Here is a 24,818-nt window from a genome sequence, read left to right as displayed (position 1 = left end):
ATGACAGTCCAGAATATCGAGACCACGGGTACTTTCGTGAGGACGTATTTATATTTTTGGAAGTGCTTATATTACAGATGTGTGTAGTTGAAATGGCGCCTTGTTTGTAAACTTTGCCTCTTCTGAAAAAAATATTTTGTTAGGTCATCCTACGTTTAGTTGTCCATGTTAAATTATTCTGACAGTTTTGTCGGTGTCTTTTTATGGGTATTGTGTTTTGTCTCGAAAAACAAATAAAAAGCTTGCATAATGGCGCGTTGACCACAGTCTTCTGTATATTTTTAATTTATTTTTTATCTAACAAAAGAGAGCACAGCGTGGCTATACAATCAAAAAAGTGGACTATTCGCGCACATTCAGAAGTTCTAATTGAAGTCTCTACTCCTAAGGAAGTGCCAGAACTTTGCCATGGACCTTGTGGAGCCACCACTGTGTCGTCTGCAAACGACTTCAAACAATCAAACTGTTTGGAAGCACACGGAGCACTTCGCATACTAAGGCGCCGAACGGGGAAGGAAAGGCATTACCGCTAAATTGTGGCGTGAATATTTTCACTCAGGTGTTGAAGAGAAGCTGCAGACCGAAAAGACGCCTATAAAACAACACGGCATTAAAAATATTGTTTTGCAGCTGCTGCAACTGCTTCCCGTGCTTGAAATACATTGGATATAGACCTTAGGAATTGTCCTCTATTACACCCAGGAAGCCATTACAGGGAGTCTGATTCCTTTTGTCACCACTAAGCGTTGTCAGACTGGTGCTTCGTTCAAGTAGGATATAAACAAATTTAAATAGAAATCTTCTAGGGAACAGAAATATGCTCAAATGTTGGGGCCTTGCTGTGGTTTTTGGACAGTGTAACCTGCAATCCCACAATAAATCTCGAAAATTAGGTTTCATATCAGACTTAATTATTAGATCATTATGGTATTGTTCCGCGGCATGAAGTTATGTTTACTGTCAGACACTGCTATTCTTCAAGCGATTCAAAGCCACTGCGAGAGTGAAACATGCTTAGCTATGCCCGCAGCAGAGTGCCTGGAATGAGTCATAGAATCCTCTGGTTAAAAATTGGACGTTGGGGCTTTGTTAGGAACGCAGGAGCTTCACACACCTGCATCGCGGGACAAGGGTGTTTAGACCGCTACGATAAGGATACGTTTTTTTTCCTTTATGTACATGACGTAGTTACAGTGACCATAAAGGAACCATAGAAGGAAGCTAATGTAAGGGACCAATGTCTTTATTAGAGCAGTGGGCAGGGAAAGCAGAGCAAAACGTAATTAACAACCATAACAACAAGCATGGTCGCTGGTTGTCGTGCACTTTAAAGGTATCAAAGAAAGAATTATTTGGTACTCTACCAACAAGTTGAGCCGGTCAAACAATCGCATGAGGCAAATCTTTATAGTAATAAATTCCGGAAAACGTTTTCTAAATTCACAAATGCAGCTATGGCGTCCTTGTGCGAGTTCCATAGCCCGTTCTACGCATGCCAACCAGGTTGTCCACAGCATCGACATGTCTCCGCAGCGCTAAAGGCGAGGACAGAAGGAACAACGCAACACAGGCACCGACTTCAACTAAGCTGATACTGTGCACTATTTCTTTACTGTCTGCTGCCTTTATCAGCACATTTCGCATTTGGTTGCTAGGTAGCTTTGCATTATCAGGACGATGTTCTCTAAGAGGAGAGAAATGTCACGCACGTGTAGTTTTTGAAACGTTTTTCCAACCTACGAAAGCCTTAAAACTTCATCCCATTTATCATGTTAAGACGCACGACAGGGATGACGTCAGTTAACATGCAGCGCGGCTCTGATTCTGTGAGGTTAACGTACACAACTTCGCCGTGCCATTTGTTGGCATCTCAACGTGTCTGAGAGAACAGAAGGAATTTGGCCTCAGCTTCCATCCTACAAAATGCTATTTCGTTTGATATTTACGCTCGGTATTCTTATTTGTTCACAGTATGATTCAGTCGCCCCCGCAATTTGCCTGTAATTTTCCAAACGTCTTTTGCCCATAGCCATTCTTGTGATTGGTCAAAGCAGTCAACTTTCTTTCGGAATAAGCGGAGCTTTCATTTATGGCCAATTACGCACAAATTTTGTGCGGACATGATACAGAATATTTTTATTCTATGCAACAAAATGTTCTTTTACACGTTGTTGCGGTGCCAACGGCAAGGCAGGCTTCAACAAGGTTGAGGTGCAGCCAAAGTTTCATAGAAAGGGCAAGGGAAAAATAGCGAATACAAAGAAAACAACAAAGGCAACGCGCGTGATGCTCGGTAACATGATTGACTTCACTGCAGGTTCGTAATCCAAAAAGTGTAAATGTAGCCAAAAAATCTGGAATTTACCACAAGTATGAAAAATGCCCAGAAATCTGCCTCACTGGGAATAGCTTCTTTTATTTATCCTTTATTTTAGAGTGCTAAATAATTTCCAAAGTAATCGACTCAGTTTTTACAAAACATTCATAAGTTGTCCCTCACGGTGGTCGACAATGAAGCGGAGTAAAGTCACATGAGTGTGTGGATAAGCGGCTGCAACAACTATCTGAAAGGATTTTGTCAATCAAAAGAAGTCCCTCACAATTCATGTGCCTTCAAAAATAACATTTAAGACCCAGGAGTGCTTTTAAAATCGTGAGAAGAGAACAAGTATTGTGGATATAGAATATGCACTCGTACTAGAGAGAAACGCCAAAAACTTGCATTTACCTAAGCAGTGATTTGTGGAAGGAAATGAAATCCAAAATAGCTAAAGGTCCAGTTACACCGCACGCTCCATGGTGGAGTAGTGTTTCTTGCGTCGCGCAGGAATACCTCTGAGGGCGGGATTGAATGTCGGCCATGGCGGCCGCATTTCCAATGTGGCGAAATAAAAGAACGCCCGTTTACCGTCTTTTGTGTACACGTAAAGAACCCCAGGTGGTCAGAATAATTATACTGATAACATTTGTTTAGTAGGCGCTCGTTAGGTTTTTAATTAAAAACCGTCTATTTTTTCCAGAGTCATCAAGAAAAACAGATATTGTGGCGCTTATTTTTACGGACCGTACCTGGCAGCACAATTTATAGCATAGTAGGTTTTCCTTAAGCACCGTTTGACTCTCAGGGAAGGAATTGTTTTAAAGGAAATTCCGTCGTCTAGAAATAATCGAATATGTGCAGGTGATGTACGCATTGTTCTGATAGTATTACTGCAAGCAACTGTATAGCGCTAGGAGCGCTCCCCTGAAGAACTGCATATAATACCTGTAGGACTCTACATCAGCGACCGTGCACATGAACAAACTGAAGTTGTCTTAAGATGTAAGAAACAGTTGATTTGACAATAGTTTCAGGAAGATCACTATCTTTCCGATTTAATACAACTTTGCTGCATGGAACGCGACAGAGCGTATTGGGAATCGGGCGTGAAAAGTATTGTAGCACAACCCGACTCGCCTTGAATGTCGAAATTAAAGTGGTCATACCGAAATCAACGCAGAGACACACCATGCTGTCAAGGCAGTAAAGCGTCATACATGGGGTGCGTATGCAGAGGGGCTCTACCCTGGGACTACCATATGATCAAGCTGCGTGAGCCAGCGGCTCCACAGCGATGCCGGAGACGCCAAAAAGACCATCTCGACAACGTAACGATGGCACCACGCTAGACGACGGAAGCCTTGAAGCCAGAATTGCGCCTCCTACAGAAGACCTGACGATGGGACTTAAAAGTGGGACAGTGGCACGCACCCTTGACCCGATGTCATGACATAACTGCAATGCAAGAGAAAAGAAAACTCAGCTCGACTTGGCTCTCGATTGCCACGTAATGAACACTTGAGGCAACACAAGAGCCGACCGCTCCATCATGAAAGGACGTTTCGCCAGCAAGTTGCACAAAGGTAAATCAGCCTGAGAAGACCCTGGAACCAAGACAGCTAGAGGACACATAACGAAACCGATTGTGATAACTAGACTATAAAAGAACACGTGGATGAAATGCTGCGCATTGAATTCGAAATCTTTTCGCCATTCAAGGTTCCGTGGCCATTTGCCGTAACCCTGGGGATTAGTAGCATGCAGCTCAGCATGTTGCTTGAATTGTCATCGCCACAAAACATCACAAAGGTGGAGGTGTGCCCCCAGCCACGAATAGATGATGCACTGTAGCGACTTTGCTAGGCCTAAAAATATTGACTGATAGATCTCAAGACTTCAACAAAAGATCTAAAGATTTCACCAAAAACTAACATAAATGATATTCTTGTTCTACTAAAAAGGGTAATTCCCTGCGTTGGAAACATTGAACATCTTGCAACAACGTTCAACTAGTTTCATTGGTTCAGTATAGTTCGGGTTTATAACATTTACTCGTACCGTTTGTGAAACACACTCTGCTTTTCAAACAGAGAGTTCTCGGACTTTATTAAAGCCTTATGTCTAGAGAGTCGTGTTATTAAAGTACCTACAAGAAACACCCATACATGGACTATACCTCGATTTCGTACAACTTATCGTACAAGTATCGAAGTTGCAGTCAAAACCCCAACAGCAATAAAAACACATGAAAACACAGCCGCTTGCAGTAAGAAACAGTTACCTTGTTTCTTTGGTTCTTTTGTTTGCAAGTAAAATAGTCAGCATTTATAAATATGTACTAGGCACACACACACACACACACACACACACACATATATATATATATATATATATATATATATATATATATACGCACACTGCTTGCCAATCAGTCATTAAAGGAAATAAACAGGTTTTGCAGCATTGTGAGTGTACTTATGCGAGTGATAAATATGTTTTACTATGAGTTGTAATTTGCATATACTCTTTCATATGCATCGTATTTGAAGCGAAGTTGTGTGATTTATGAATACGTTATATTATGCACTGTAATCTGTACGTTTTTTTTCATTTTTGCCTTTATCGCAGCATATCTTAGTCCTCTACATGTGTACCTCGTATAGCCGCTGACATGTAACAGTCACCTGGTCCCCATCAAGCAGTTTTCACGGCTTTTAGCCCAGCGAACCATCCAGCATGTTGTCTGGTAAATAAACTTGAAATTGAATGTGAATTTCACTTGCTATTGGCAAAGCGATGTCGTGAAGAGAGACCGAGAAATGACGGCTTTCACTACACTTTGAATTTAGGTTCATGTCATTCGGCGATTGCTCGGCAACGGAAACGTTCAAGCATGTGGTGGACACAGCGATTGCACTCTTTGAGTTACAGACCTCCTTCTTCTGCTTGCATAGTATAGTTTTCCCGTAAGTAACGACAAATACATGACGTGCCTTGAAACAGTATTAGAGGCTGTCCAGTCAACCAGACACACTTTGAAAACTAAAAAGTGCCACTTCGCATGAGAGCTGTGATTTCTGGTGTACGTGATCAGGAAGTCCGGAATATGGCCCACCTACAACAGACAGCGGACAACGTGAAGGTTGATCAGCGCATAGACAACAAGGCAGTGCGCAGATTGCTTGGCCTATGTGCCTACTAAATGGTTTTTGCCAATGACATTTTATACGTCGACAGAAATAGATATTTCCGTTACTTCTGTTGTGCCAACGTGTTTGTTCATCGTCCTTACAACATGACAACATGGAGGTCCCGGATGAATACTCGCCTTTTTCACATTTAAGCAAAACAACGCCACGAGTATTGCGTGGGGCTGCAATAATATTTCTGGAATTGCATATATTACATATGCGTGTTGCTGAATGGATGCCCTGAGTGTGTAAACTTTGTCGCATGTGAAACATACCTAATTTATTAAGGTCTTCATATATTAACTTGATATGTTTCAATTCTTCTGACAGCTATGTTTGTGTCCTTTTGTGCCTATTGTGTTTTGGCGCCAAAAAAGAAATAACACGTTTGCATAAAGGCGCTTGACCACGATCTTGTGTCTATATTTAATTTATCATATTATCTAAGGATGGAGAGCGCGACGCGGCTATCCAAACAAAAACAGTCGGCCAGTCACCCACATTCCGAAATTCTAAATGAAATCCCTACTCCTAAACCACTCTTCGGGACAGTGACCAACATTTGTTAGCCAGCCGGTTACTTCAGCAAATGTGGGGCCAGCACTGTGTCATCTGAAAAGTGAGTGTTCCGGAGTGCACACGTAGCACCTGGCATCGCATACTGACGCACCCGACGTGGAAGCATGGGCATTGCGGGTGAATTGTGCCCTTAATATATTCACTCTGCTGCTGAAGAGAAGTTGCAGACCGCAGAGATGCCTACATAAAAAACAACGACATTAACAAAAATATAATTCAACTCCTGCAGTTGCTTTCCATGCTTCAAGTACATGAAAACACGGCCATCGAAATTGTCCTCTGTTACAGCTCGCGTATTACTTTTTTCGCCAATGCTCAGTGTTGCGAGACTGGTGCTTGGTTCAAATACGATATCAAAAATTGAAATACAAATTTTCTGAGGAACGAAAGTATGATCAAGCTTTTCGACCTAGATGTAGATTGTGGAAAGTTTTTCATAATATCCTGAAACAAAGATTGGAAAATCAGTGTGATATCGGTCCTCATTATTAGAGCATTGGGCTATTTGTTCTTTATCACGAAGTTCTGTTGACGGTCGGACACTTCTATTCTTTTATAGATCCTAAGCCAATGCGTGAGTGAATCATGGTTAGATATACCTACTGCACAGTTCCCGGAATAATCATAGGATGCTCTGTTAAAAAACCGCGTGCTGAAGCTTAACTACCGCCGCTGAAGCTACACACGACTGTCTCACAGGACGACTGTAGATTGGCCGCTACGAGAAGCATACGTCTTTTTTTTCTTGTTCATGCACATGGCATAGTTATGGGGAACATGAGGGAACGAAAAACGGAAGACACTCTAAGGCGTCTGATGTGCTTAGAGGGGCAGTGGGCGCAGAGAGCGAAGCAAAGTGAAATTATTAACCATAGCAGCAAGCATGGTCGCCAGTTGCCCTACACTTTCATGGTATGAGAGAACTAAATTTTTAGGATTCTACCAACAATTCGAGCCGCGCATACAATCGAATGTGGCAAATCCTTATCAAAATAAAATTCTCGAAAATGTTTACTAAATTCCCAAAATATCAGTGCAGTCTTTGCGCGAGACCTATGGGCCGTTTTACACATGCTAACCAGGTTCTCTGCAATATCGACGTGTCTGCGCAGCGCTGAAGACGAGGACAGAAGGAAGAACACAACACAGGCATTAACTTCAACTAAACTTCTACTGCCCAGTACTGCTTTACTGTCTACTTGCTTTGTCAGTTCATTTCGCATTTGGTTTCAAGGCATCTAACAGAGGAGAAATGTCATGCCCGTGAAGATTTTCAAACGTTTCCGAAACTTGCAAAAGTATTAAAACGTCATCCCATTTGCTATGCTAGCACACACGATGGGGATGACGTCAAGTCATAAGCAGCAGCGCTGTGACTCCATGAGTTTACTGTACATGACTTCGCCATACCTTTAGCTGTGGGGTGAACATCTCTCAGAGCGCAGAAGGAACTTGACGTCAGCTTTCTTCGTACGGAATGCTACTTGAGTTGACTTTTACTCTCGGTATTCTTCTTTGTTGACAGCACGCTTCAGTCGCCCCTACGTTTGAACTCTGCTTTTCAAAGCCTTGATTTGTCCATTGCCGTTCTTGTGATTGGACTAATTAGTCAAGTTTCTTTCGGAAAAACGAAGCCTTTAGTTGTGGCGAATCTTGCAGGAAATTTGTGTGGACATTATACAGTTTTACTTTCATTCTAAGCAACAATATGTTCTTTTTATGTTGAGACGTTAACGGCAAGGCAGGCTTCAAAAAGGTTGAGGTGCAGGCAATATTTTACTGAAAAATCAACAGAAAATGGCAAAACAATGAAAACAACAACGGCAATGCACGTGATGCGTGGTGCCGAGATTGACTGTTCCGATGTTTCGTCATCCAAAAAGTGTAAATGCAGCCAAGAAATTACAAAAAATAGTGAAAGAAGCTGCCAATTCACCTCAAGTATCGAAAATGCCCCTAAAATGTCGCCACGCTGTCTCAATCGGGAAATACATAACGCAAAGCTCCGCTGGGATCAAATGAGAAAATGGTTTGCTGTAAACTGGGCGTTTGAAGACAGCAATCCTGGGTGCGAATAATAACGTCTCTTACGAGACAGTCCTTGCCCTAATCAAAAATATGCAGCACAAAAGCTGCCCTCATCGGAAATAGCTTCTTCAATCTCTCCGCTCTTTTTGACTGCTAAAAGAAGTGTAAGCAGATAACATCAGCTCTTACAAAGCTGTTTTAAGCAGTACCTCACTGTTGTTGGCAATGAAATTGAGTTAAATCACACGGATTTGCGGATATGTGGCTGCAACCACTACCATAAAAAATATTGTCCATCAAAAGCAATCCCACAGATTTTCATGCCCCTTCAAAAATTTGAGTTAAGGCCCAGAAGTGCTTGATAAATCACGAAAGGACAACTAGAAACGTGAACATGGAATATGCACTCGTACTAGAAAGAAACGTCAAAAACTTGCATTTACTTAAGCACTAATTTGTGTAGGGAAATTAAATTGCAAATAGTTCAGCGTACGGATGCACCGGACTCTCCGTGGTGAAGTAGTGTTTCATGCACCGCGCCGCAACGCCTCTGACGGTGGCATTGAATGTCGGACTTGGCGGCCGCATTTCGGAGGCGGCGAAATACGAGAATGCCCGTTCACCGTCTATTGTGCACACGTAACGGGCCTCATGTGCTCAAAATAATTATGTTGCTAAGATGTGTTTATTAGGCGCTCGTTAGCTTTATAATCCAATAACCTTGCAGGTTTTTTTGCAAAATCCTCTAGAGAAACAGATTTTTTGGCGCTATATAATATGGACGAAATCTGCCAGCGCAATTCGTCTTTAAGCACCGATTCACTCTCGGCGAAAGTACAGTTTTAGAGGAAATTAGGTCTTCTAGAAATAGCCGGTTACGTGCAGGTGATGTACCCATTGTCGTTAGAGTATCACCGATATATACGAGCGATAGCACAGCGCCAAGAGCGCTTCCTTGGATAACTGGTTATGATACCTGTAGGACCCCACATCAGCCGCCGCACACATGAAAAATACTTAAATTCCTTCGAGATCAAAAAATGAGTTGATTTGACAAAAGTTAGTGGAATATAAATATTTTGTCGATTTATTACAACTTTTCTGCGTAAAATGTGACAGAGCGCATTCGAAATAGAGCGCGGAAAACAATTGTGGCACAACACGTCTCGCCATCAACATCGACGTTTATGTGATTATTCTGGAATCAACGCCGTGACACACCAAGCGCTCAAAAGAGTAACGCCTCATTTATAGGGTGCGTGTGCAGACGGAATCCTCCGCAGCACTTTCATAGGGTCAAGGTGCGTCACTCAGCGGCGCCTCAGCGATGCCGAAGATGCCAAAAATACTATATGGAGAATGTAACGACACCACCACGCCACCAGAAGGAAGCATCATTGCCAACACTGCGCCTCCTACAGAAGACCTGATCATGGCACCTAACAGCTGGACAGTGGTACCCACCTTTGACCCAAGGTCATGGCATAACTGCAATGCAAGAGAAAATAACACTCACCTCGACCGGGCTCTCGACTGCTACGCACTGACTACTTTAGCGGGCAGAAGAGCCGACCACACCGTCGAGAGGACATTTTGCCACCCAGTAAGAAGTGAAATCTGCCTGGGAAGGCTGTGGAGTCAGCACTGTTAGAGGGAACGTAATACCACCGATTATGATAAGCATGGCCACAAATACCATTCATGACCGCACTTAACCTGTTATCATCGCTATCTTACAACAATGCTCACGAGACATGATTTTCAGCATGAACTTCATGAACAAAGAGGGCACCATCATTGACCTTGGACTACTAGTCGATAATGCTATCAAAAGGCCGAACACTACAACCTGGAGAGCTCTGTCGGTCACCAAGCCATGCGTGTGCTTGAAGGTCAACTGAATATGCTGTCTCACACCAACATGATAACTTCTTTCCGCACAAGGGCACATGAGGTATGCGCGGCATTGTAGAGAGTGACCAAAAGCACCTGCTCCACCGTGAAACCTTCATCGCAAGGGGAATCCTTTAATCGTATATAATAACAAAACTTCTTGCTAAGTTAGTTGGTTCATGAATTAAGAAGAAAATTTGCGCCTCTAAGCAGACAAGGACCGGGGGAGACACAAACGACGTATACGGGCGCCCGTATATAGCGTTTGTGTCGCACTTCGTCCTGGTCTGCTTCGAGCCATATCCTTTCTATATATGTAATTGCGAAGGTAATAGTGACAAACATCAGCCACGAATTAGAACACTTGAACAAGAGCATGAACTTTTTATATATAGAGCTTACGGTAGCAAGCGATCCCCTGGTATTATTGATATCACAGTACCTGAACTAGCCTTTCATATTCTTCCGAGTCTTCGCTGGCACAAAGAAGCACATGTCAAAAGTCTCCGCCAACAATCCATGGAGTTATTTACATTGCCATCAAGGATTAAACAGACATCAGTTCCTAACCTTCGCATGCTATACGAAGCATCCAGTTGAGCACTTCAACACCACACCGAGTATCGCAAAGTGATAAATAGGCAATAAAGCAACATGTCGATGAAATGTTCCGCAATGAATTCGAAATGATTTTGCATCAAAAATTCCGTTTTCGTTTCCTGTAATCCTGGCGGATTTTTTGGGCCTGTAGCGCCGCTTTGAAAGAGCAAACAGGAAGACAGAATGGCTAATGAAAGGAAATTGAGTGAGCGCACTGTGCCCTTTCATTAACCGTTCCACCTTCCTTTTTGCTCTTTATAAGCTACGCTACCAGCATATGAAGGTCATGACATTCCAACTCGCCCAAACTGATACCTTTTGACCTGGTGGATTAAAACCATGGAGCACTTAGTTTTGCTTGATTTGTCATCGGCGCAAAACTTCACGAAGGAGGATATGTGCCCCTATCCATCAATATATGATGCACTGCAGTGACTTTGCTATGCCTAGTAATTTTGGGGGACATGTCTCAACACTGGCGGCTGGCAAATCGAAGTTGTTGAGAGAGACTGATATATGACGGCTTCCAGTGTACCGGACGGCCACATTGAATTCATGGTTATGCCAATCGGCTACTCCTCAGCAACGGCAACGTTCAATCATGTGGCTGAAACAGCATTGGCTTGCTTTAGGTTGCGACCTCCTCCGTCCGCTTCAGTAATGTGGATGTTTTTCCCGCAAGCAGTGACGATTACATGACATACCTTGAAACAGTATTAGAGGCTGTCCAGTCATCCAGACATACTTTCAAAGCTAAAAAGTGCCCCTTTGCATCAGAGCTGTTCTTTCTGGTCTACATGAGAAGGAAGTCCGGAATATGCCTCTACCCACAACATAGGGCGGAGACAGCAGACTCCACTGGGTTGGCGGAACGTGGCTATACAAAAAGAGTGGGCTGTTCGCAGACATTCGAAAATTCTAATTGAAATCGCTACTCCTCAGCCACTTTCAGGGAGAGCGACAGACATTTTTCATGGAGTTTGTGACTTCCGAAAATGTGGGGCCACCGCTGTTTCGTCTGCCCACAAAGTGATCGGGAGCACACGGAGCACCATGCATCGCATGCTCAGGCACCCAAAAGGCAAGCAAGGGCATTGCCGCTCAGTTGTGCCCAGCATATATTCATTCTGGTGCTGAAGAGTAGCTGCAGGCCGCGATGACACCTGTACATAAACAACGACATAAACAAAAACATTTTTAGCTACTGCAGTTGCTTTGCGCGCTTGAAGTACAGGAAAACATGGCCCTCGAAACTGGCCTCAGTTACAACCAGGATGCCATTTCCCGGTGTATGATTCTTTGCGTCACCACTAAGCGTAGCGAGACTGGTGCGAGATTGAAGTACGATATCAAATTTTAAATACAGATTTTCTTAGGCACCGAAATGTGATACACTTTTCGACCTTGCTGTAGGTTATGGAAGATTTTTTGGGCAATCCTGGTGTAAAGCTTGAAAATTAGCTGTCATATCGGTCTCAATTATTAATACATTGCGCTATTGTTCCACGGCACGAAGTTCTGTTCACCGTCGGACAGTTCTATTTTTTTTCAGAGAAGCCAAAGCTATGCGAGTGTGAATCATGCATGGGTATACCTACAGCAGAATGCCTCGAGTAATCATAGAATGATCAGTTTAAAAACCGGATGTTGATGCTAAAGTACCAACGCAGAAGGATATGTTTTTTTTGTTTATGTACATTGTGTAGTTGGCGTGAACATGAGGGAACGATAGACTGAAGACAATATAAGGAACCGAAGTGTTTAGTGGCGCAGTTGGCACAGAAAGCAAACAGACCAAATCGGTGATTAGGTTTCCTAAAACATAACTTTGAGCATGCTCCTTCCCACCTCCTATTACGGGCCTTCTCTACACTAATTAGAGTTAAAGTTGAACATGCTTCTCTCATTTAGGACCCTCATCAAACATTTATTAAACAATAGAAAATCATTGCAGAACTTCGCAGTTCGTTTTTTTACTCTAGTTGCAAACGTCCTACTAGAATCACAACATTAAAGAAACACACCGCCCGGCAAGAACTATGTCACCGCCAAAATCTGCATGTTTATCACTTTCTCATAAGCTGTATCATCACTCTATAATGACTTTTTTTCGTTTGCCTTCATCCATCTTTCACCAACCCGACCACCCGTTTAAGGATCAGCCCTAGTCTTGTCATGCATATAATACACACATTCCTTCATACCACGCGTCCTAACTAAATGGGATGTTCTGCCTCCATATGTTGCTGCTGCCACTGATCCCAATAAGTTTTGGAAACTGTTTTCCGCCTTTCCTGTTGCTTAACATGATACATATGTTATCTCACATTCGAACTGTCTCTATAAACATCGTACTTCTTATGATATATATCTTGTTCCCTTTCATTTTATGCTGTGGGAAGATGTATATTTGGTACAAATTTTTACTACTGCTTTGTTCATGTCACTGCTTTTTTTCTTTTAACTTTATGCTTGTCTGAATTAACAGTATTTGGTAGTATTGTTCTTATGTCACATGACCTGTGCTCAATTTTCTTTCAATGAATTTGTAGTGTATTGTATCTTTTTATCGATTGCTTGACAAGCCCCCCTCCATGTGATACCCTCAGCCGTGAAGACATTTCGGGGAACTTTGCTTAGATAAATATAAAGTTATAAAAGTGAAACTAACAACCATGCAGAAAGCATGGTCGCCAGTTGTCGTACACTTCTATGGTATGAAATAAATAAATATTTGGGATTCTACCAACAATTAGAGACGAGCATACGATCGCATAAGCCAAATTCTCATCAATATCAAATTCTCGAATACAATTACTAAGTTCGCAATAAAGCAATGGCGTCCTTGCGGGAGTTATCAGACCGTTCTACGCATGATAACCAGGTTTTCCGAAATATCAATATGTCTGCGCAGCGCTAAAGGAGAGGACAAAAGGAAGAACACAACACAGGCGATGACTTGGACTAAGCTTCTATTGCGCAGTATTGCTTTACTTTCTACTAGCTTTGTCAGTAAATTTCGCATTTGCTTTCAAGGAAGCTTTACTGGATCAGGACGACGTACTCTAAGAGGAAAGAAATGTCACACACGTGTAGTTTTCGAAGCGTTTTTCCAACGTGCAAAAGCTTTAAAGCGACATCCCATTTATCATGTTAAGACGCATGACCGGCGCGACGTAAGGTCATACGCAGCGCTGCTGTGACATCATGAGTTCGACTGTATACATCTTCGCAGCACCATTTTCTAGCCTGTGAGCGTGTATGAAAGAGCTGAAGGAATTTCAAGCCAGCTTTCATCCTACGGGATGCTATTCGGGTGGACATTTATGCTTGGTTTCTTTATTTGTTGAGAGTACGTTTCAGTTGCCCCTGCGTTTTATCTCTGCTTTTCAAAGTTTGTATTTGCCCATAGCGGTTCATTGAACCGGCAAGAGAGAAATGGCGAAGACAAAGAAAACAACAATGGCACGCACGTGTAGCTTGGTGCAGCGAATGACCGATACGGAAGTTTGTCATCCAATCAGTGTAAATGTAGCAAAGAAATGAGGAAAAATGTGAAAAAAGCAGCTAATTCACCGGAAGTATCAGAAATGCCATCGAAATTTCGCCACGGAGCCGCAGCTGGCAATTACGCAATGCAAAGCTCGGCCGCGGAGCAATCGGAAACTGCTTTCTTGTAAGCGGGGCGTGTGAAATTAGCACTTCTCAATGTGCAAAACAAGAAAACAACTGGTCTTACGAGACAATCTTTTCTCTTAGCAAAAATATGCAGCCCAATTGACTGCCCTCACTGGGAATAGCTCCTTCAGTGCCTTTTTTTGGATTGATAATAATGTATGAGGTCATAAAATCAGTTTTCACGAAACAGTTATAGGTATTCCCTAAGCACGGCCGGCAAAGAAATTGAGTAAAATCTCATGAATATGCGGATATATGTATAACGTCTCGGAAGTGCTTTTGAAATCTTGAGAAAACTATAATTGTGGGCATGGAATATACACTCGTACTAGCGATAAACGCCAAAAACTTGCATTTACTTAAGCAGTGGTTTGTGGAGGCAAATTAAATACGAAATAGCTAAAGGTCCGGATCCAGCGGACTCTCCGTGGTGGAGTAGTGTTTCCTGCGTCATGCCGCTATGCCTCTGAGGGTGGGATTGAATGTCGGCCACGGCGGCCCCATTTCGGAGTTGGTGAAATACAAGAATTCCCGTTCGCCGCGTATTGTGTACACGTAAAGTACCCCAAGTGGTCAAAATAATTATACTGATGTATTGTGTTTATTAGGCACTCGTTAGGTTCATAATCCATAACCGAGTATTTTTGCAGAGTCCTCAAGAAAAACAGATTGTATGGTGCTGTAATGCACTTTAATGTACTGCAATGTAATGCAATGTAATGGGTGTGCTGAAGAGTTCCGATGGGAACGTCTATTCGTAATTGAGAAGGCAGGCGAAGCAGAGCAGGAACAGCTGGTTGCCCGAGCGGCTCACACTCGTGCTAAGCACTGGTGATCCGGCTAGCCCACTGGTTGCACAGTAAGCACGGAAGAGACGATCTGGCTGGCCTTGTTCTTGTGCTCTTCTTCCTCATTACAATTACTCCCGGTGGAAAAGCGGAGCTACCCTGGCGACTGACGACGTGTAGACGAGTGGGTCCTAGAATTGTTTCAGGCTGCGAAGCTGGACAACATCCCGTCCTCGGCGGCACTTGTCGGATGTCGATGTAAGCGGATCTATGACATAGTTGACCAGAGAGGTGAGTTCGATGATGCGGTATGGTCCATCATACTGCGAGAGACGTTTTCTCGAAAGTCCAGGCGAGTTAGAAGGGCACGGACAGCAAGACAAGCGTGCCGGGAGTGAAGTTCGGATTCGTAGCGTTACCTACACGATTGGCTTTTTGTCCTTGTTGGTCGGCGGAGGTGAACTTTCGGGCTAATTGTCTGCATTCCTTGGCGTATCAGGCGACGGCTAAAACGGGAGGACACTCTGACGTGTCTGGTGCGTAAGGCGAAAACCGTATCGATAGTATGGGAAGGATTGCGATCGTAGAGAAGAAAGTATGGAGAAAATCCTGTAGTACTTTGTGTAGTCGTATTATATGCGTACGTGACAAATAGGAGGATGATGTCCCAGTTTGTGTGCTCCGATGAAACGTACATAGCGAGCATATCACCAAGGGTGTGACTCAAACGCTCTGTAAGCCCGTTAGTTTGAGGACGGTATGCCGTGGTGGTCCCGTGAACTATACGGCATTGAGCAAGCAGAGCTTCAAGCACCTGCGACAAAAACACATGGCCTCTGTCACTCCGATGCTCCCCAGGTGGGCCATGACGAAGAATGAAACGATGGAGCAGAAAGGATGCAACGTCACTGGCGGTCGCTGCAGGTAGAGCAGCGGTTTCAGCATAGCGTGTAAGGTGATCAACTGCAACAATAGTCCATTTTTTCCAGCGGGTGTTAGCGGTAGCGGCCCGTACAGGCAAATTCTCACACGGTCGAATGCACGAGCAGGGCACGGAAGCGGCTGTAAGAAACTGTGGGCCATATGAGGCGGAGATTTGCGGTGTTGCCTTTGCGGGCACGAGCCGATAAACTTTTGGACAAACGTTAGCATTCCTCGCCATTAGTAACGTTGCCGCTGGCGCTCATCATCATCATCAGCAGCAGCAGTAGCAGCAGCACCCTGGTTATGCACACTGCGATCATACGTCTTCAAAACGCCTGCGTGTACACATTGTGGGTCAGTATGAAAAGACCCGCACATGTCGGAACGCAAAGTCCTTGGGAACCAGGAACCACTTGCGACCATCGGGCTGGTAGCTGCGTCGATACAGGAGGTCTTCCCGGACAGCAAAATGGACACCCTGGCGACGCAGGGAGCCGGAGATGGTAGATGCAGGCGAGCCAGAAAGGAGATCCGAAAGAGAGGCCACTCAGGGATCCTTGCGCTGCTCTGTTGCGAAGGTGTGAATGTCGGCCGAGGATACCGCCTTAATGGTGGAGAGGAAGGGCGTGTCGGCTGGGGGGGGGGGCAGCGGAGAGCGGGACAGAGCGTCAGCGTCAGTGTGCTTGCGACCTGAGCGGTATAAGCCGTGTATGTCGTATTCTTGAATGCGCAGTTCCCAGCGGGCAAGGCGTCCGGACGGGTCTTTTAAAGATGATAACCAACAAAGGGCGTGATGGTCAGTAACCACATTGAAAGGCCTGCCGTATAAATAAGGGCAAAACTTCCCGATAGCTGAATGATGGCCTGGCATTCTTTTTCTGTGAAGCTGTAATTGCGTTCCGTTTTGATCAGCGCACGACTGGCGTAAGCAACGACGTACTCGGAACAACCAGACCTGTGCTGCGCAAGGACAGCGCTAAGGTCAATACCACTGGCATCGGTATGCACTTCAGTTGGGGCGGCGTGGTCGTAGTGTCGCAGTATAGGCGGAGACGCCAGGATACGGCGTAAGGTCACGAATGCGGTTTCCCATGCAGGAGACGAGGAGGATAGGTCGCTGGCGCCACTTAAGAGCTGTGTCAGAGGCGATATTATGAAGGCAAAATGGCGAAGAAAGCGCCTGAAGTAAGAAGAGAGGCCGATGAAGGTACGGGGTTCTTTGAGTGTCTTAGGTTTAGGAAATTCTGCCACAGCGCGAAGATTTCATAGGTCGGGGCAAACGCCGTCTTGGGATACGACGGGACCTAAACTCATGAGCTTGCGCGCGGCGAACTGGCACTTTTACAGGTTCAGTTGCCTTCCAGCGTTGGTCAAGGACGTCAAGACTTGTCTAAGGCGAAGAAGATGCGTGCTGAAATCAGGGGCGAACACAGCAATGATGTAGATGTAGCACAAACACGCGCTCCGTGTTGGGCTGCGCAAGATATTTTCCATCATTCGTTCAAACGTAGCAGACGCATTGCCTAGGCGAAATGTTATCATACTAAATTCGTATAAACCATCTGTGGTAATGAATGCAGCTTTAGGGCGATCAACTGCTGACATCGGGACCTGCGAGTAGCTTGAGCGTAAAGCTAACGAAGAGAAGTTACCGCCTTACAATCTGCCTAGAGCGTCCTCAATGTGCGGTAGAGGGTAGACATCTTTTCGCTTTATCTTATTAAGACGGTGATAATTGACGCAGAACTGGATGGAATCATATTTTTTTTGTGACGGGAACAACAGGCGACGCCCACGGGCTATTGGAAGGTCGAATGACGTCGCGCTGAAGCATGTCGTACACGTGCTCACTGATCACCTGACGCTCCTTGGCGGATATGCGGTAAGGGCGCTGCCGCAATGGCGCGTTGGATCCAGTGTCGATGATGTGGCTGACAGTTGACGTGCGACCCAGTGTAGGCTGGGCGACATCAAAAGAAGAGTGGAACTGGGCAAGCAGGTGAAGAAGCTGGGAGTGCTGCTCAGAAGTACGTGTAGCAAGGATGAATAAGTGCAATGTCACGCTTATATGTATGCACTGGGCAATACCCACTGCGGCACTACTTTGTATATATACCCCGTTCATTCTTGCAATAAAGTTGTTCATTACCTGACCCCGACTCGCATACAGTAAGGTCATCGGCAATGAAAGTTGTGAATAGATCAGGTGATGGCGGAGCAGCAGGGGAAAGTGCACAGAAATCAGTGAGCTCTGCATACGAAGCATCCGGCAGGTCGGTTATAAACATGTCATTAAGAGGCTGAACATGACCAAGTGTTTCACCGCAAAGAACCATCAGGGCTGTAGGAAGCGGATTGCAGACGACGACGGTGCTGGAACCGGCTGAAATGTCAAGCGTGGCGAAAGGAAGGGGAACGTTTTGCGGGTTATGAAGAGTTACGAAGGAGTAAAGAGGACAGCGCCTTCAGAGATAGTGCCACAGAAGACAGGAACAACAGCAGATGATTGCGGTGGTATGGCGATGCCTTCTTCAAGAACTAGCTTTCCGGGAAGAGAAATGACGCCGACGAGGGGCATGTCACACAAAGGCGATAATTCGACTTCAGCATGTGCAATATTGATGACGGCGTTATTTCGCGAAAGAAAGTCCCACCCAAGTATCACGCCGTGAGAACAGGACTGCCGAACCACATACTCCACAATATAGAGAACGCCCTGAATAGCAACTCTAGGTGTGCATGCTGCTGAAGGCTGAACTGGCTGGGTACTTGCTGTGCGAAGAGAAAACCCAGATAGTAGCCTCGTAACTTTTCGTAAAGCACGATAGAGGCGTTCGTTTAGCACAGACACGGCTGCTCCAGTATCAATTAGCGCAACGGTAAGGACGCCGTCAACAGTAATGCCGACAACGTTCGAAGGCGATAATTGAGGACTGGTACAGATCAATGGCGACGCAGTTCCTGCCTCCTGAACAGCGGCGCTTCGTTTTCCTCTTCCATGGGTGAAGGTCGCCGACGCATGGGGGACAACGAGCGGCGATGTGGCGGAGGTGAACTGCGTGTAAGGTTCCGGGGCTCGCGTGGTTGCCTGTTCGACTGCCGACAAAAATAAGTGTCGTGGACAGGCTGCACGTCGGCGTAGGGAGGCAAGTGCACAAACCCATCAGAGTGAAGCATGCGGCGGCGGTAGAGTCGTGCAACATGGCCGGGAATACGGCAAGCATAACATCTGAGCCTGTTGTCTTGCGTGCGCCTAGGATTAGTAAAGGCAGGAGCAGGTCGATGAATGGGATGATGAACGGGTGGTAGCGGCCGAGAATGTAGCGTAACGAGTGGTTGATGAGGAGGCTGCGAGCAACGGATGCGTAAAGTGGCGCGGCGACAGGGTACTGCTGATGCTGCATTGGTAGAGCCTCAGCGACTTGATCTTCAATAACCCGCCGGAGCGTAGGAGCGAGCTGTGTAGGAGGCTGTTGCGGCAGCGCCTGCTGTAGCTCAGCGACGGGTAGCAGAGAAAGGTGACGTGCAACATCCTCCCGCACGAAAGCTTGGATTTGTATGAGCAAGGGGGAGCGATCAGAGAAGGTTTTCATAGAAGAGAGGGCTTCGTCAGCCACTGAGGGGAGCCTGGTCAACTCGCGTTGCCTCCTCAACTCGTCACAGCTTTGCGCAAGTTTATCAGCTCTGTAACGGTGCGCGGACTCTTGGCGATCAACATTTGCAATATGTCATCGGCGATGCCCTTCAAAATGGGCTTCAATTTGTCATTTTCGGGCAAACAAGAATTCACACGTTTGCATAGGTCGAGAACCTCTTCGATATAACGGGTGAATGTTTCACCGCGTTGTTGGGCTCGCTCTCGTCACCGCTGCTCGGCGCGCAACTTGTGGACGGCAGGGCGACTGAAAACTGCAGCGAAACTGATGTTGAACGAGGACCAGGACTGAAAGTCGGCTTCGTGATTATTAAACTACATGTGAGCCATTCCCGGAAGTGAGAATATGACGGCATTAACTTGGCGGTATCATCCAATCGATTGTGCAAGCTCACCCGCTCGTAGGCAGACAACCAGTCATTGACGTCCTGTTCATCCGTACCACTGATAACCCCTGGATGCCGTTGCGGCACAACGCCAGAGCAGGCAACGGGGGGTGCCAACGACGTCGGCTGGGGAGAATCGGGCATGACGGGAGCCACAGTCCGAGATCGGAGTTCCAGGGTATAGATGTTCTTGAATACCCCGCACTTTCCCCCAATTGTAATGGGTGTACTGAACAGTTCCGATAGTAATGTCGGTTCGTAATTGAGAAGGCACTTGAAGCAGAGCAGGAACAGCTGGTTCCCCGAGCGGCTCACACTGGTGCTAAGCACTGGTGATACGCCTGGCCCACTGGTTGCACAGTAGGCATGGAAGAGACGATCTGGCTGGCCTTGTACTTGTGCTCTTCTTCCTCATTACAGCGCTCAATCTGATGGACCAAGCCTGGCAGCGAAATTGATAGCATTGTAGGTAGTCTTTGAGCACCATTTGACTCTCGGTTAAGGCACAGTTTCAAAAAATGCAGGCGTCTAGAAATAACCGGATACCTACAGATGATGTACCCATAGTTGAGATAGTTGAAAGCTGTTGTCTCCTCAGCTCTTTAATTTTTCCATAAGTTTTGCTATTCATTGAGTGAGTTATTTATATCCTTAGAAGACGGCCGCACCTTTAAGGCGGTACTGTCCCTTTGGAAAGGGTACGGCTGTTCCAGCGCCGGAATCTTTAAAGAGACAGCGCCTTCGGTAGGAACCCGGCGTGGCGGAGGCGGCCATGGCCTTCCAAGGCGTGGAGCTGTCAGTCATCAGGGGCGATCAGCCGTCCAGTGCCTCATCATCGCTCAGTGGGGACGACTCAACTATTGTCGACCCTGACGAAGAAGTGGCTGATATGGCGGAAGTGAACAGAGACGGCTTCAAGGTGGTGAGTCATCGGAAGCAAAGAACGGTCGGAATCCAAGTGGTAGTTTTACTAACAGACGAAGGTGTTGATTTGAGAGAGCGGGACGCTATTAGGCTCTTGGAAGCCATTAAAGTACTGCTGGGATCTGCTGCGATTCGCAGTCACTTCACAACGCAAGGTGCCCTTCAACTAGATATCGCAACGGAAGAGCGAGTGCTCTCCGGTGCTCTCAGATCGCTGACATAAGAGTTAAAGCCCGGTTGCCCCACTCCTACGTGACTAACACATGTCTTATTAGGGGAGCACCAGTGTGGTATTCAGAAAGCGACCTTCTTGACTACTTGAAATCGCAAGGTGTTTTGCGCGTGAAACGTATGGTGCGCCGGGTGGAGACTCAAGAAAAAGAATGGGTAGCGAAGCCTACTAACTCTGTTGTGCTAACGTTTGCTCCCAACACCCAGCGCCCAGAAAAAAATGACCTAGGTTTCACCAAGCATGCAGTCAAAGAATTCGTCGAAACTCCTCCCCGATGCAATAATTTGCAACGCTTTGGGCATGTAGCCAAAGTTTGCATGAAAGATCAACATTGCAATCGATGTGGTGGCGCCTACGATTACAAAGGCTGCAAGGCACATTTTTCTTGCGCTAATAAGGGGGGGTGACCATCCAGCAAGTTTCGGTGGCTGCCCCTTCCGTGTAAGCGCCTTACACCGTCGAGTGTCCTTCATAAGTGGTCCCAAGCCACAGCCTACTGAGAAGCCGATACCTGGAAGTGACAAGTTCCCTGCATTAGAGTCGGAAGTTCGTGGCCGGGTAACAAGCAACGTCAGTGAGCTACCTGACCTTAGCAAGACGGCAAAGTCCTCTGTGGGTGAGTCGGTTGTTCGGACTGTTTTAGCCAAAAGTGTCCAAGTTCTTCAGGGACAAGATCACAGCCAGACCCGAAGACAAAGAGGACATCCTCTTGCCTCAAAACAGACGAAGAAACCATCTGCAGCAGCCATAAGTGGGTCCCAATCCGCAACTTTTGTTGATGTTGTGACGCAGTGCGTCCAGCAAAATAAGTAGCTCAAAAATCGGGATCTGTCCGGCTTTCTGCAAGTTTTGTTTGGAGTCTTCCGTTCATATATTCAAGCGATGCAGACTGGCACCCTGAAGAACTTTCTAGAACTCGTTCTTTCGTTTGAGTCAATGATTACCGCCTTCGCTGCGAACTTTACCTTATTATATGGCTTGTTTTCTTCAACCTCGGGCAACTAAAAATTACCGGAGAGTGCCGTTTATTATGCAATGGACCTGCGTTGCGATTATAAGTCGAGTAGCAGAGCTGAAATTATATTGAAAGGAACTTGTGTTCCACTATTGCCCTCTCGGATGCTGGCCTACCAAGGGGGAGATCTCTGACTAGATATGTCGCACACAAGAATTGCAGAATAAAGTCATTTCCCGCAAGAATTTCCGCCCTTTAGATACGAAGAGCGATTCCTAATGTGGCTTTGAACTTCACCGATCTTTGCACCGATAGGAGTGTGGTAGCGGCTGTGAGGATATGGCTCGGCTTCCGAACTCTCTCTGTTGCATCGGTATACGTGTCTCCGCGGAAGATCGTAGCAATGGATCTGTTTCTCCAGCAGCTTTGTGACCGTAGCCCAGCGCCCCGAATTATCTGCGGTGAATTCAACGCCCATGACACTGTCTGGAGTGATAGGAACACAGACTCCCGCGGACGAAAACTTGTATAATTTATCGACAGTTCGGACCTGGGCGTGGCCAATGATGGAAGTCCCACTTTCTTCTGGCCTCCAGCCTCAGCCACATCTATAGACATAACCTTGCATTCGCCTGACGTCCGTGTGAAGAGGTAAACTGCATCTGACCGCATGGGAAGTGATCATTATCCAATTTTAGTGTTTGCTGCCGACTTCCACATGCGTGGCAGTAAAATGAACCATTTTGTTAATTGGGACAAATGCAGGGAGCCACTTTCAAGTGTTTCTGGTGATGTGATAGTCAAAATGATTTGTGGTAAGATGGCTGCTACCACGGCGGTCAAGTTGCCAAATCATTTTCCGACTCCGGATTTAAAACTCAGGAACCTTTGGGCAGCGCGCTGAAGGGCGGAGCGACAACTGATGCGGAAGAAGGACGACAAATTCTTGAAGACGACCTTCAACAGGCTTAACTCTTCCATTTGCCGCCATAAGAAAAAGCTCTCTAGGTTGCAGTGGACGTCCTTCTGCGCTAGCTTGACTGTTTTTTCACCGATGACGAGAATTGGCGTGTCATTGGTAGCCTTGCTGGCAATTCTCGTCCCAGTGAACCTTTCGAAGCGCTTGCACTGCGCAAGCAGCGACCTCTCGCGTGCTGGGCAGAGGAATTTGCAGATGCACTTGTGCGCGCAAGTTCAGGAATTCGTCTATGTGCTCTGCCTGGAACATCTACGTCTGTTATGGACGCCCCGTTCACACTTCGAGAGCTACAGAAAGCACTCAGCAGCCTGCAGCGTCGATGTGCACCAGGCCCTGACCGCACTACCAACCAGATGATGCAGAACCTACCTCTAGAACACTGTAAGATGCTCCTAAGCTATTTCAATAGAGTATGGGAGACTGGCGACGTTCGTTCTTCATGGAAGGTGGCTTGTATTTTCCCAGTGCTGAAGCCCGGCCCAGAAGTGACAGACTTGGCCTAGTATCGTCCTGTATCACTGACGTCATGTGTGGCTAAGCTCATGGAGAAGCTGGCAAGTAAGCGTTTATCATGGTGTCTCGAAGATAGAAGGGTCCTGCCAACATGCATGAGTGGAATCCGCACAGGTTTAAGCGCGCAAAATAGCGTCTTCGACTTGATAAGCCACATTGAACATCAAAGAGCTTTCGGCCTCTCAACACCAGCTATATTCCTAGACGTATAAAATGCTTATCATCGCGTCCTTCAGAGCTCAATACTAAATAGCTTGCAGGGCATAGGCATACAGGGCTATCTTCTGCGATTCATTCACTCACTTATCAGTGATCGTAAAATTCAAGTGCGGCTAGGAAGTACCATAAGCACCGAAAGGGCGGTATTGCGAGGTGTACCTCGGGGAAGTGTTCTTTCCCCGACGCTGTTTAGCGTTGTAATGGCTGGTCTTCCCACTGAAGTGCAAAAGCATTGCAGGCATATCCATATGTCGTTATATGCGGACGACATTTGCCTTTGGTTAAGCGGATATCAACACAAGCGTTTAGATCTGATAGCTCGACAGGCATTACTTTCAGTTCAAAATTACCTACAAGGTGTTGGGTTGACTCTCTCGGTGAAAAAATCTTGCTTCATCATGTTTCCAGGTCGAGGAAGACGGTATGCGCGGCTGAAGGTAGACCTTGATCAATCTTGCCTTCGTCAATTGAAGCAAAAGCGCTCTTTGGGTGTCATCATTGACGACCGTCTACAGTGGCGACGAGCTGTGGACTCTATTGTGACATCACTATCTGCGCGTCTCAATGTGATACGTAGAGTTGCAAGTGAGCAATGGGGAAATCACCCTTCTTCTATGATCAGGCTGAACGATGCACAAGTGACGAGGCGAATATTCTACCATCTCCCTTTAATTTGCCCCTCACTGTTACAGCTGGAACGGCTTGAGATTTTGCACAGAAAGGGCCTAAGAAGGGCTCTTGGCGTTCCGCAGACTGCTCCAAACAATGCAGTACTTTATGAGTCTCTATCGAGACCTCTTAGCCTAGTCGCTTCACAAAGGTTCTTGATGAAAATTGGCCGCCTCAAACAGACGACAGCAGGACGAGCCCTTCTAGAGAGCCTTCGAAAGAGATCTGAGTCCCGAGCGTACTTGGCCCTAAATACTCTTGGTTACCTGGGTCTTGACGCTAGAG

General features: G+C 46.0%; 1 protein-coding gene across 3 annotated transcripts in view; it reads right to left on the bottom strand.

Moving 5' to 3' along the window:
- The window catches only part of LOC142590280 (uncharacterized), a 153,905-nt gene that overhangs the window by 100,550 nt on the left and 28,537 nt on the right, over nucleotides 1-24,818 (bottom strand). The window contains exon 2 of one of the 3 annotated variants that reach the window (XR_012830065.1): nucleotides 9,635-9,762. The exons of 1 other annotated variant lie outside the window; for it this stretch is intronic. The gene's annotated coding sequence lies outside the window, so the exon portion shown is untranslated. Of the gene's footprint in view, nucleotides 1-9,634; nucleotides 10,117-24,818 lie in introns of those variants that run through there. One more of the 3 variants, XR_012830064.1, reaches the window with a different exon arrangement.

This window comes from Dermacentor variabilis, chromosome 8 (genome assembly GCF_050947875.1).
Source record: "Dermacentor variabilis isolate Ectoservices chromosome 8, ASM5094787v1, whole genome shotgun sequence".
NCBI lineage: Eukaryota > Metazoa > Arthropoda > Arachnida > Ixodida > Ixodidae > Dermacentor > Dermacentor variabilis.
Note: the sequence above shows the minus strand (reverse complement) of the source record. Positions and strands in the feature narration are given on the sequence as shown.